The sequence below is a fragment of the Mauremys mutica genome, chromosome 10, assembly GCF_020497125.1.
Source record: "Mauremys mutica isolate MM-2020 ecotype Southern chromosome 10, ASM2049712v1, whole genome shotgun sequence".
NCBI lineage: Eukaryota > Metazoa > Chordata > Testudines > Geoemydidae > Mauremys > Mauremys mutica.
Window position 1 is genome coordinate 60,097,135 of NC_059081.1, and position 12,161 is coordinate 60,109,295.

At 44.6% G+C, this 12,161-nt stretch overlaps 1 protein-coding gene across 9 annotated transcripts in view; it reads left to right on the forward strand.

The window, feature by feature from the left end:
* PARD3B (par-3 family cell polarity regulator beta) overlaps window positions 1-12,161 on the forward strand; it is a 665,445-nt gene that overhangs the window by 145,693 nt on the left and 507,591 nt on the right. For 3 of the 9 annotated variants that reach the window (XM_045032217.1, XM_045032218.1, XM_045032219.1), the window contains exons 2-4: window positions 4,928-5,048; window positions 7,233-7,373; window positions 7,757-7,835. The exons of the other annotated variants lie outside the window; for them this stretch is intronic. The gene's annotated coding sequence lies outside the window, so the exon portion shown is untranslated. The remainder of the gene's footprint in view (window positions 1-4,927; window positions 5,049-7,232; window positions 7,374-7,756; window positions 7,836-12,161) is intronic. 9 annotated transcript variants of the gene reach the window in all.

Sequence of the window (12,161 nt, forward strand, 5' to 3'; positions counted from 1 at the left end):
GCTCGTACCAGGGTCGCGCCCCGGGCTCCCTGTCGGACGCATTCCTCTGCCCCTGGACGGGTCACCTACTATATGCCTTCCCTCCGTTCCCGCTCGTACATCGGGTGCTTCTCAAGCTTCGGAGGGACAGAGCCCACCTCATACTCGTCGCTCCGGCCTGGCCGAGACAGCACTGGTACACTCTGCTGCTCGAGCTATCGGTACGAGATCCCATCCCTCTACCCTTATGGCCGGACCGGATAACGCAGGACTTCGGCAGGCTCCGCCACCCGGACCTGCAGTTCCTCCATCTGACAGCCTGGTACCTGAGTGGTTGACCCACGCTGAGCGGGCTTGTTCGGTGGCCGTCCAGCGAGTCCTGCTGGAGAGCAGAAAGCCCTCCACTCACTCGACCTACCTCTCTAAATGGAAGCGATTCGCCATATGGTGCGACCAGAGAGACATGAATCCATTCGTCGTACCTATCCCAACGATCCTGGACTACCTCTGGTCACTTAAAGAGCAGGGTCTCGTGGTCTCATCGTTAAAGGTGCACCTGGCGGCGATATCTGCCTTCAGGCCGCCCGTCGGTCACCGGTCCATCTTCTCCGATCCGACGGTTTCCCGCTTCCTCAAGGGTCTAGAGCGTTTGTTCCCGCCAGTGCGGCCTCCGACTCCGCCCTGGGACCTGAATCTGGTCTTGAGCAGGCTCATGAGAACCCCCTTTGAGCCCTTGGCTACGTGTTCGCTGCTCCACCTGTCGTGGAAAACCGCTTTTCTCGTCGCCATAACCTCAGCGAGGCGAGTTTCCAAGCTCCAGGCCCTGACGGCCGGTCCTCCGTACACCATCTTTCATGCGGACAAGGTCCAGCTTCGGCCTCACCCGGCCTTCCTCCCTAAGGTGGTGTCAGCCTTCCATGTAAATCAGGACATTTTCCTTCCCGTTTTTTTCCCGAAGCCTCATGCCTCGAGTCGGGATCAACAGCTGCACACTCTGGATGTCCGCAGGGCCCTTGCGTTCTACATACAATGAACAAAATCTTTCCGGCGTTCGCCACAACTGTTCATAGCAGTTGCAGAGCGCATGAAAGGGAAACCGGTCTCCTCTCAGAGGATTTCCTCATGGGTCACTGCATGCATCAGAACATGCTACGAGCTGACTGGTGTGCCAGCTAACCGTCTTACCGCTCACTCTACGAGAGCGCACGCCTCATCTGCCGCCTTCCTGGCCCATGTCCCCATTCAGGACATCTGTAGAGCGGCCACCTGGTCTTCTGTCCACACCTTCGCTTCCCACTACGCGTTCGTGCAGCAATCCAGAGACGATGCAGCCTTTGGCTCCGCAGTCTTTCACTCTGCCACGTCTCACTCCGACCCCACCGCCTAGGTAAGGCTTGGGAATCACCTAACTGGAATGCATAGGAGCAATCACTCGAAGAAGAAAAGACGGTTACTCACCGTTGTAACTGTTGTTCTTCGAGATGTGTTGCTCCTATCCATTCCAGACCCGCCCTCCTTCCCCACTGTTGGAGTAGCCGGCAAGAAGGAACTGAGGAGCGGACGGGCCGGCTGGGGTATATAACTAGCGCTATAGCGGCGCCACTCCAGGGGGCGCCCAGCCGGCCCGCCGGTGTTGCTAGGCTAAAAATGTTCCGAAGAGCCGTGCACGCGCGACGCGCACACCTAACTGGAATGGATAGGAGCAACACATCTCGAAGAACAACAGTTACAACGGTGAGTAACCGTCTTTTCTCCACTTGTGAGGTAACTACCTTCTCTTCAGGTGTCCGTATATAATGCCCACATCTGTAATTTTCACTCCATGCATCTCCAAGAAGTGTTTTTTTTACCCACGAAAGCTTATGCCCAAATAAATCTGTTAGTCTTTAAAGTGCCACTGGACTCCTTAAAATCCCTAAAAACATTGTAACAACTGAAGAGCTAAGTCCATAATCATTCGTGTAATGAATCATCTGATCTTGTATTATTAAGGTATCAGAAACAGAGCTTTGATAAGAACTTGTCAGTTTAATTACAATATGTTTAACTGTTCAGTTAATAGGACTATTTAGAATTTTGTTCTGAATATTGTTTTTAAAGTATTTTTGTACAGAGATACGAAAGGAGAGATTGAAAACTAGCATCTTGAGTCTAGTTTGGCAATTTTTTTTGTCAATCAGCTTTATTAGGAGTGGATGAAGACTCAGGTTGTTGCATCTCCCTTTCTATTAAAGTTGCCAGTTACTCTGTATAATGTGTTCATATATAATTTTAAATATTTACAAGGAGATGGGTGGATGTCATCAAGATCTAGAGAACCTTTGCTAAACAAAAGGGACTTCTTTCTTAGTTTTGAGTTGATTCTGAGATCTGGGAATGTTAACATTTTTTTTAAACCACAAAACAACTTGTCACTTGGTAAAACTAACTCTAATTAACAAGCATTCAGCATAAGAGAAAAAGAAAATTGTATGTTTCTTATAAGATTTGTTGGAACCTCCTAATTTGAATCATCGTTAATGATTTCTCAGGTTCTTCCTTGGCAACCATTTCCATGTGCTGTAACCCTTCGCTTATAGGGGGAAAAACATGTCTTCCTAAAGGGGAGGAACTTCCTTTTTTATGGAAAGTTTTATAAAACTTAATTGCTAAATGTTCCATGGTGGTCCTCCTCACTATATTTTGAAAACTTGGGATTTCCAGTAAAGTCTCTTCAAAATTTCCTTTTTAATCAAATGCTTACATTTGTCAGTGTGTCTCAGCCATTTTTAAGAATGTTCCAAAAAAATTGTTTGTGGGGACATCACAAGGTTCTGATGCTGGCAAATTCAAAGGCAACTAATTACCCCGTCTGCTTTTTCCACCTTGCCATTTTGCTCCTCCTGTAGCAGTGCAGGAAAAATCTGTTAAAGCCAATGTTTCTTTTTGAGAAGAAGGAAATAAAATACCACTCTACTGAAAAAGAGCTGAAAACACAATTTAGAGGAGTTGAGCAACACATTTGTTCAGCTGTTTATTGATGTTTTAAAAGTGTGTTAATTCTTGCTTTGCTTGTATTTACTAAATTCACATCTGAAGTTTTTAATGGGGCACTTCAAGCAGGCAGAGATTAAGACAAATATGTATATATTTTTAATTCTTGAAGCAGTATAACTTCACATCAGTATGTTAATATACACCATACATAACATATAGTTATATATGTCATTGAAAACATTCTCATTTGCCTTTTTTAATTAACTTGGAGCAATAATAAAATGCACATAAATATTTGATAAGTGCATTACGTTTGAGATAATGAAATGATAACCGGCTTACAACTTAACTGGAAAATCCAAAATAGTATAGGATTGCAAGAAGAAGAATACTTGAAGCTCCTGTTCATCAAAGATTTGTTTGTTAAATCATGTTTTCACTCATCTTTAGAGGGGAACTTTAAAGAACTGTGTAGCTTGCCAATTTGTACTTAAGTCTACATTACCTTGGCTTCTCACTGCACTGGATTCATTATTATAACATGCACAGCTATTAAGATTGATCTGAGAGATATCTTGTCTTTTGTGGATGAAGAGACCCTGCTGTTCTCTGGGGAATTAGTATATCAAGTCACTTTTTAAAAATCTTTTGTTTGTAGCTCTCTTTTGAAAATATTTTCTTTTGTGTGTTATCAGTCACCAGGCTCACCTTGCTCATGTTGAAAACGCTATAGGTTCTCTAATGCAGGCATGCTTGATAATAAGCTCAGTCTGTAGTGGGGTTTACAGACACCATTTACAGTGTGTTAGTTTACAGATACGGTTTGTTCTTGTGCAGCTTTATCTTTTTTACTGAGGTCACCATTAAAAAAAGCAAGTTGCCACACATCTGAAATAAGTTATTTCCAGTGCTTAGTTTCCAACACTTAGTTTTTCAGATACAAAGTTGTGGTAACTATTCATTACAGCAGTAGTTCGCAAACTTTTGTACTGGTGACCCCTTTCACATAGCAAGCCTCTGAGTGCAACCCTCCCTCCCCCATACATTTAAAAACACGTTGTTGTTTTTTAATACCATTATAAATGCTGGATGCAAAGGAGAGTTTGGGGAGGAGGCTGACAGCTTGCGACCCCCCCCATGTAATAAACTCACAACTCTCTGAGGGGTCCTGACCCCCAGTTTGAGAACCCCTGCATTACAGCCTTCATTAGCATAAACAATCCTTATGGAAAAGTCCTATAGAACTTTTCAAATTGCTTTTCAGTAAGGTATTTTTACCATTTATTTAATGTAATAATTTACATTTCCTATTAAATTGTATTGACTTTAAGCTCTCTGGGCAGGGACCATCTTATATGCAGTGCCTACCATGACCCTAATCCTTGTATGAGGCTTCTAGGCTGTCACATAATACAAACAATAATATTAGTCTGTAGAGTCATTTCCATGGATTTTCTGACTTTATCCCTGTTAAATTCTGTAATATTTTTACATATGGGTACAATTACAGCTCCAGCTAGTCAATGCAAATTTGCATTCACCTTGAGAGTGGAGGATTTGGTATCTTCACTGAGTGACGCTGTGTAGCTGCAAATGTAACCGATTGTATGTGAAAGGACACTGTAAGATGGTGCTTTTTTGGCAGCTGGGAGCATCACTAAGATTTGTACCAACTTGAGAAGAGTCCTAAAACTTCTCATCAACTTGCATGTTCCATAGGACAGTGCATAACACTGCCACTTAAGGACAGTCTAACCACTTGTGGCTTTGGGAAAAGTGGAGGAGAGTGCAAGGAGCCCTGTGACGTGGTGATGCTTGCACACCCAGAACTGTGAGCCATTGTGTTACCACTCTGGCTTAGCAAGAATGAGAGCTTTGCTGCTGCCAAGTTGTCAGTTCCATGAGGTACCAGTCTACCTGCCTTGCCAGCAAAATTGTTCAAGGCTCTGCCAGTCTAAATCTTGCCTTGTAGGTAACAGCCTGTTCCTGAGTTACCCAGAGGCGTCTACGTGCAGTGTCCAGGCCCTATCGTCGAACACTCAGAAATTAAGTTCGCTGACTCCAAAGAGACAGAGCACGTGTCAGCCTGTTAGGTTAGCTGAAAATTCACCTTTCTTTTTAATACACAGCATTGAGATGGCTTTGTAATAAAACAACAATCAGTTTAACAGCAAAAGCTAAAGATCTGTGATGCTAAGCAGGAATGAAAGAGGTGGTATGATTACAAGCAAAACAAAATTTGCCCTCTAATGACTAAAACTTTATTTCAGCAACTTACAATCTTTATCTAAGTAGGTCTCTGATTTACATCAAGTTACCAGAAGCACTTGGCTTTCAGACCTAGAGGTTCCAGCTTTCATAGGCGCAAGGAGTGCTGTACCCAATTTCCCCTCAGTGATAGATAACTCTGTATTTTTTCTCCCTTTACATTACCCAGAATTCATTTTCTCTGCCTCAACAGCCAGGAAGGATTTCTGGGGTGCAGACTCTGTCCCTCGGTGTGCTCATAAAGCTGGCATTCGTTAGCTTGATTGTTTTGTTTGTTATATGTAAGTATACTTTCATTGTCTGCACCCTCATTGTCACAAGTCTACACTCTTTGTACTCCTCATGCAGGGGCCACCTGGAGGAAAGAATTGCATGGGACTAGACCTACTGCTGGCAGTAATGATCCTAATGGGGTATCACTGCCCATTTGGCCTTTGACTAGTGAACAGATTTGCCCATTTATCCATGATTCCCCCTCTGCACCTGGAAACTCGAGGAGACAAGCCTCCCGGAAACAGTGACTTACAGGCATAAGAGTTCTCAACCACTTGACCCTGGAATATTTTCCTCATTGATATTAAAAATAGAATGTAGTCAGTTCAGAGTTGATTGACAGCTCTTGTGATTTATGCAGTTGATGGCTACTTAACAATATTAGATTTATATATAGCTGTGTGCTGAGAATATGCTACAGAACTAAATTGTTCATTATTTTAATGGTAATATATCACAGTCACAGCTATATGCATCACCTGTACAGCCATAACATTTGCTGTGCTAGCCATTGTTGGAAATAGGACATAAACGAAGAAATCACAAATTCAGGTATCAATGGGTTGATGACGCTTTTTTAAAATTTTAAATTTAAATCACTATTTTAATAGGCTTTTATTTCCAAATTCATAATGTTTGAGGTAACTGGATTTGCCCCATTTCCAACTACTGTTGCTTTATTTGTTTTCTGAAGAGCAAAACATCAAAGGTCCTTACTTGTTGATGTCACATGGATATTTATTATTTAGCAAGAGTATGAGCTCTTTTATTTAGCCAAGATTTGCCAGAACAATAGCTGGAATATGCATCTAACAACCTGTCCACCTGCTTCCAAATAGATTATAATTTTTAGCTTACTAGCTGTTAAGCATTGTATTTTTTCTTTCCTAAAACTGACAAGTAATTAAAAGATGGTTAACAAGAAATATTTGATTAATAAGGATATCATTTTATATTTATCAGTGTTTTGTCTCCTGATCTTTAATGTCATGTGTGTCTGGTAGATCCATAGTAAACTAACACTTTCCACTAACAACTTCCCCAAAGTTGAAGACCAGATAGTGAGTTATCTATTGCCAACAGCATGGCTCAGCAGTCAAACCTCATTCTTTTCTAATGTCAGAGGACAGTATCTGTGTACACAGTTGCTAGATTTTGTGTGTCTGACAAATTTATTCAATAAATGCGGAAATTAGTGTATTTTTAAAAGGCTTCTCTCAAAAAACCTACAACTAATTTTTTTCTTCAAGAATTCCAAATAGCATATTTTATATTTGATTTTAACTTAGTGCAGCATTAAAATGATCGTGGATATTAATTGTTGAGTACAGTTTCTCTACTGTACATATTCTGTATGTTGTCATCTCAGATGAAGTTCCATGTGATGACATTGACTCAAAAATTGGTTTTATAAAATTAACTGAAAAATGAACCTGACAAGGAAAAAAATTGTAAAGTAACAGTCAATTTGGTATTGAAGGAAGCCATGCAGTCCAACTAGATCTATTTCAAACCTGTCTGGTTTGTAGTGCTCATGGGGTGGGTGGGTGTGTCTGTGTGTGTGTGTGTGTGTGTGTGTGTGTGTGTGTGTAACTGCATGTTAATGAAAACACCTTTGCATAATATTAAGTAAACATTCTCTGGTACTGTTAACAAATGGCTTCTCTGTGTTATTTTTAATAATAAATAATTTTGACGTTTCACCACTGATAGTATTTTTCTTTTTTTCTTTTTAGATCTGAGTTAGCACTTGCATTGAATTAACTGCCTCAGTGCAAAAGCATGAGTCTAAGACTCAATCAGTGATGAAATTGATTTAGAAAGTAGTACAGTGGTGCTGCAGATAACTAAGGCAATTGGATTGGAGTGCTAGAGGGGTAAGTCCTTTAGTGTTATGTGAAGGGAGTAAATAAAATGTAATCACAGACAAACTGGTTTGATTCCTGCTTTAGATCTGTGCCGTGCTCATCAGACGAATAGAGTGCTGGGTTTTCTTGCAATATAAAAAAGAACAGACGATTGTATTTGGTATCATTTGGTTAGAACTCATTTCACATCTGTTAAGTTTGGGGAGGGGGGCGAGAAAACCAGACTGAAAATGTAATGATTGTATATTAAACAAGAATTACAAAGGGCAGAAAGCCATTTCTCTCAATCAATACGAGTTTTCTGATGGTAGAAGCCTTTCAGAATGTGTCTTGAGTACTGCAACCTGCTCCCCTCAGTCTTGACTGCAGCAATATTGTTCTTTTTAATTCAGAATGCTGCAGCTAGAGATGACATACTTGATACAAGAAAAAGATAGATAGAGCAAAGCTAAATCGTGAAGGTCTTTAAAGGTAAGAGCAAGAAACCTGTATTGATTATAACTATGTTAGCAACTCCAGACACTTCATTCTTAAGGCCTGAACCAGGAAAGCACTTGCATAACTAAGCATGTGAATAGCCACACTGACTTCATTGAGGCTGAGGACAAAATTCTGATTGCTCTTTAATTTATAAATTTGTTCCAACATTTCCACCTTTGATACCTCTGTCTCTGACAATGCTTCCCCCTTCATTACTTGGAAAAAGTAGTATTAGAGAAGAAAATAAATATTTTTAGTATTGGTAACTCTGAAAGTTGGTGTCACTACTGTTTTCCAGAAAATGAAGCAGATTACATATTGCTATCCCCCTCATGCTAGTACAATATTTAGAAGTAGCATCATGGTTCAACTGCACATGTGCCTGGACACTCAGCCATAGTATCAGCACTGAGTTTTGGTAATGCAGAGCCAGAGTGCTGTAGATACCAAGATTACAGCTCAGATCCTGCATCAAGGCACCCCATATGTCCAACTAACTCTAATCACAGGAGGCCAACTGTGTACAACAGGGGAAAGGTGTGTGTGTGTGTGTGTGTGTGTGTGTGTACACTTGCTAATACCAATATTCACATATATGGAATTCTTGCAGGGCATTTAAGGTCTGCTGTTCAGAGATACTGAGCCCTCACAATGTTAGCTGAGATCTATGAGATCGACAAGTGTTTTGCACCTCAGTAAACCAGGCCCTTAACTGTTGGGATAGACAAAGCCCTTAAATGTGGACAGACAAAGAGGCTGGGATACTAGTGTAACCCACACACCTCCTGGGTGTGGTGCTCTGTCCCCTTCTAGTGGCACTGAGACCACTTAGAGATTAATGAGTCTGCTACAGCTTCAGCTAAGAGCCACATGGCGTTTAGTTCATGCAGTAGAGGCTCATGCATTAAGCTTCATAGGTCTCAGGTTCGATCCCACCTGCTGACGACCGGGTTCTGTTGGTGTTACGCTAACACCACTGTTAGTGTCTGTAGAGGGGGTTCTCAAACTTCATTGCACTGTGACTCCCTTCTGACAGCAAAAATTACTACATGACCCCAGGAGTGGGGACAGAAGCTTCAGCCCACCCGAGCCTTTCCACCTCAGGAGGGGGAAGAGGTACTAAGTCAAAGCCCAAGAGCTTTAGCCCCAAGTAGGAGGCCTGTAACTTGAGCCCTGCTGCCCAGGCCTGAAGCCGAAGCCTGAGCGCCACTACCAGGGGCTGAAGCCCTTGACCTTCGGTCCCAGGCAGTGGGGCTTCGGCACCGGGCGATGGGTCTCGGGTTTCAGCTTCGGCCTGAGGCCCCAGCAAGTCTAACACCTGTCCTGGCGACCGCATTAAAACGGGGTTGCAACCTAAGTTATATGTGTGGCCATGCAGCTGTGCAGCTCCCATTAAGTCCCACACAGGGGCTCAGGGCTGCTGTGGGGACCGATGCCTCTCCCCCAGCACGGACCTGCCACAGCGACTGGGAGAGGAGCCCCTCCTCACTGGCCCCAGTGTGGACCTGCTGTGGTGGCTGGCAGAGGCGCCCCTTCCCACCAGCCCCAGCGCTGACCTGCTACAGTGGCCGGGAGAGGCACCGTCTCCCCACCGGCCCCAGAGCCCGCATCCCCTGCACCCCAACCCTCTGCCCCAGCCCTGAGCCCCCTCCTGTACCCCAATCTCCTCATCCCCGACCCCACCCCAGAGCCTTCACCCCTAGCCAGAGCCCTCACCCGCTGCACCCAACCTTCTGCCTCAGCCTTGAGCCCCCTCCCGCACCCTGAGCCCCTCGGCCCCACCACATGGCTCATAACAAAATTCATTCTGCACATGGATTTAAAAAAATAGAGGGAACACTGGTGGTGACACACTTTGGGGTCCTGACCCATAGATTGAGAACCGCTGCTTTGGAGAATCATCCCTGACTGCTGTATTGTAGTCATGAAGAGATGTTATATGCTCTCACTTCTCAGGCTCATGCCCAGTAGCACTCAGATACTAATGGTTACTTTCAAGTAGTTACCATGATGTTATAGTGAAACCCCGGGTCCAAAAAATCCCATCCTGCTAAATGCGGGGTCGCAGTATAGCGGGGTTTCAAATCAGTCAGGTGGTCCCCAAAGTGGTGCATTGAGGTGCACCGCCTAGTGCGCCTGGTGCCCAGCAGGGGAGAGGAGCCGCGGCTCCCCACCTGCCGGGGACAGAGAGCATGGGTGCCCGCAGCCCCGGAGATCTCTGTCCCCGGCAGGCAGGGAGCCCCGGCTCCTCTTGAAGCGGGAGGGAAGCCGTGGCCCCACACCGGGAAACAACTTCCCTCCCGCTTCAAGAGGAGCCCCCGCTCCCCACTTGCCGGGGACAGAGAACTCCGGGGCTGCGGGCGCTGGTGCTCTGTGTCCCTGGCAGGCGCGGGGCCGCGGCTTCTCTCCCACTTCAAGAGGAGCCGTGGCTCCCCGCCTGCCGGGGACAGAGAGCACGGGCGCCTGCAGCCCCAGAGTTCTCTGTCCCCAACAGGTGTGGGGCTGCAGCTTCTCTCCCCTGCCATGGTGTTGGGGACCATTGGTACAGTATCATACTGTATTATACTGTACCTTAAAGGGGAGCCAACCTGCGATCGCGTTATATGCGATTTCGCATTATGGTGGGGTGCGTTATGGCGGGGTTTGACTGCATTTTGATTAAAAGGACCAAACTTAGTGTGACTCTGTAAATACTGAGTTGGGATGTTGCAGAAAGAAACTTCTTTTCACTTAAATGTGTTTGGTTTTGGTGGAGAACTGTTGTTAATACGATTAGGTAATCTTAGAAATTAATTTCCTAACATTGTCAATAGTTGTAGGAATAACGTATGAAGCATAGTGGTGTATGTGGAATTCAAATAAGCGAGGTAATAAAACTTAAGTTGGTATTTTTCTAGTGGTCATGTTCTCTTCATAGAGAATTTACTATCAGAATAATTTATTGTTGAAGACTGAAAATAACTTGAAATATTATATTTTCATCGTTTCTAAGGGATTCTTTGGGATCATGAAAATAATTCAGAAATGTAAATATCGCATTTATTTTTCTTATGTTCTTTTTAATCAAGCCAATCTCTGGTGTCATAAAGTAGGCGGTAGAGAACACCCAGGCAGCTACTAAATTTTAAATATGTTAGCAATGTCAGAAGAGAAAGAAGATGACTGAAGGATCGTATTGGGTTTATGTGCTATTGAATTAAAAGTAGACCAGGTTGTTCACTTGTTTTTAAAAAGAAAGTAAATTTTCTCTCAAATGTACAGAATGAAATAATAGATGTGAGTAGTTTACTCACATTTTGTGTGGAGAGTTTTAAATCATACTATGGATTAACAATAGAGGAAAATTAAAAGCAAACCCAAAACCCAGCGAACAAAAAACACCCAAAGAAGTTTTGGAAAATAAATACTTGAGATGAATAGGTAAGTGGAATATGTTAAATTGTCTTCTGTTCATCACGATCAAATTCGTCGTCGTCCCAGGCGGGGAGTGGCTACAACACCCAGGGCCATGGTGCTGAGGGTGCTAGCCAAGGACAATATGAAGGTCAGGACCCTGATCAGGGACCACCACAGTGGTCCTTCTGGACGCCTTGGGCATACCACCAAGCCCAAGGTGCCTTCTCAGGGGCCTCTTGATCAGCTCATTCGGCGCATCGGATGCCTGAGGCCACTGTAAGCTGCCCTCCCCCACTAGACTCGGATGCGACTGTTATTCCGCCAGACCAAGCCCATGCCACCACCGTAGTGGACCTCAGACACCAGGACCTTCCACAACCAGAACTTCCCCAGGATCCACTGGTCCCAGGTGTATCCTCTTCCTCCTCGCCTGACGAGGCAGTGGCAGGCACGTCCTCTTCTGGGCCAATGCCTATAGATCTTCGGGCTCACCAGGATCTCCTGCGCAGGGTGGCACAAATCATGAATCTGCAGGTGGAGGAGGTAGCGGAAGTGGAAGATCCGATGGTGGACATTTTATTGGCCGATGCCCCCACACGTGTCACCCTGCCTTTCATTAGGACCATCCAGGCTAATGCGGATACGATCTGGCAGTCCCCAGCATCTATTCTTCCCATGGCCAGAGGGGTGGAGAGGAAATATATGGTGCCCTCCAAGGGCTATGAATATCTCTATGTTCACCCTCACCCTTGCGGTGCAGTCGGTGAATGAGAGGGAGCAACATGGCCAGCAAGTGCCCGCCCCTAAGTCCAAGGATGCTAGGCGCCTGGATTTATTCAGCGCAGACCCTTCCGGCCCCAGCCACAGCGCATGTACCCTAACCCTTGACCACGGCAAGACTTCACCAGAAGGTGCGGCCGT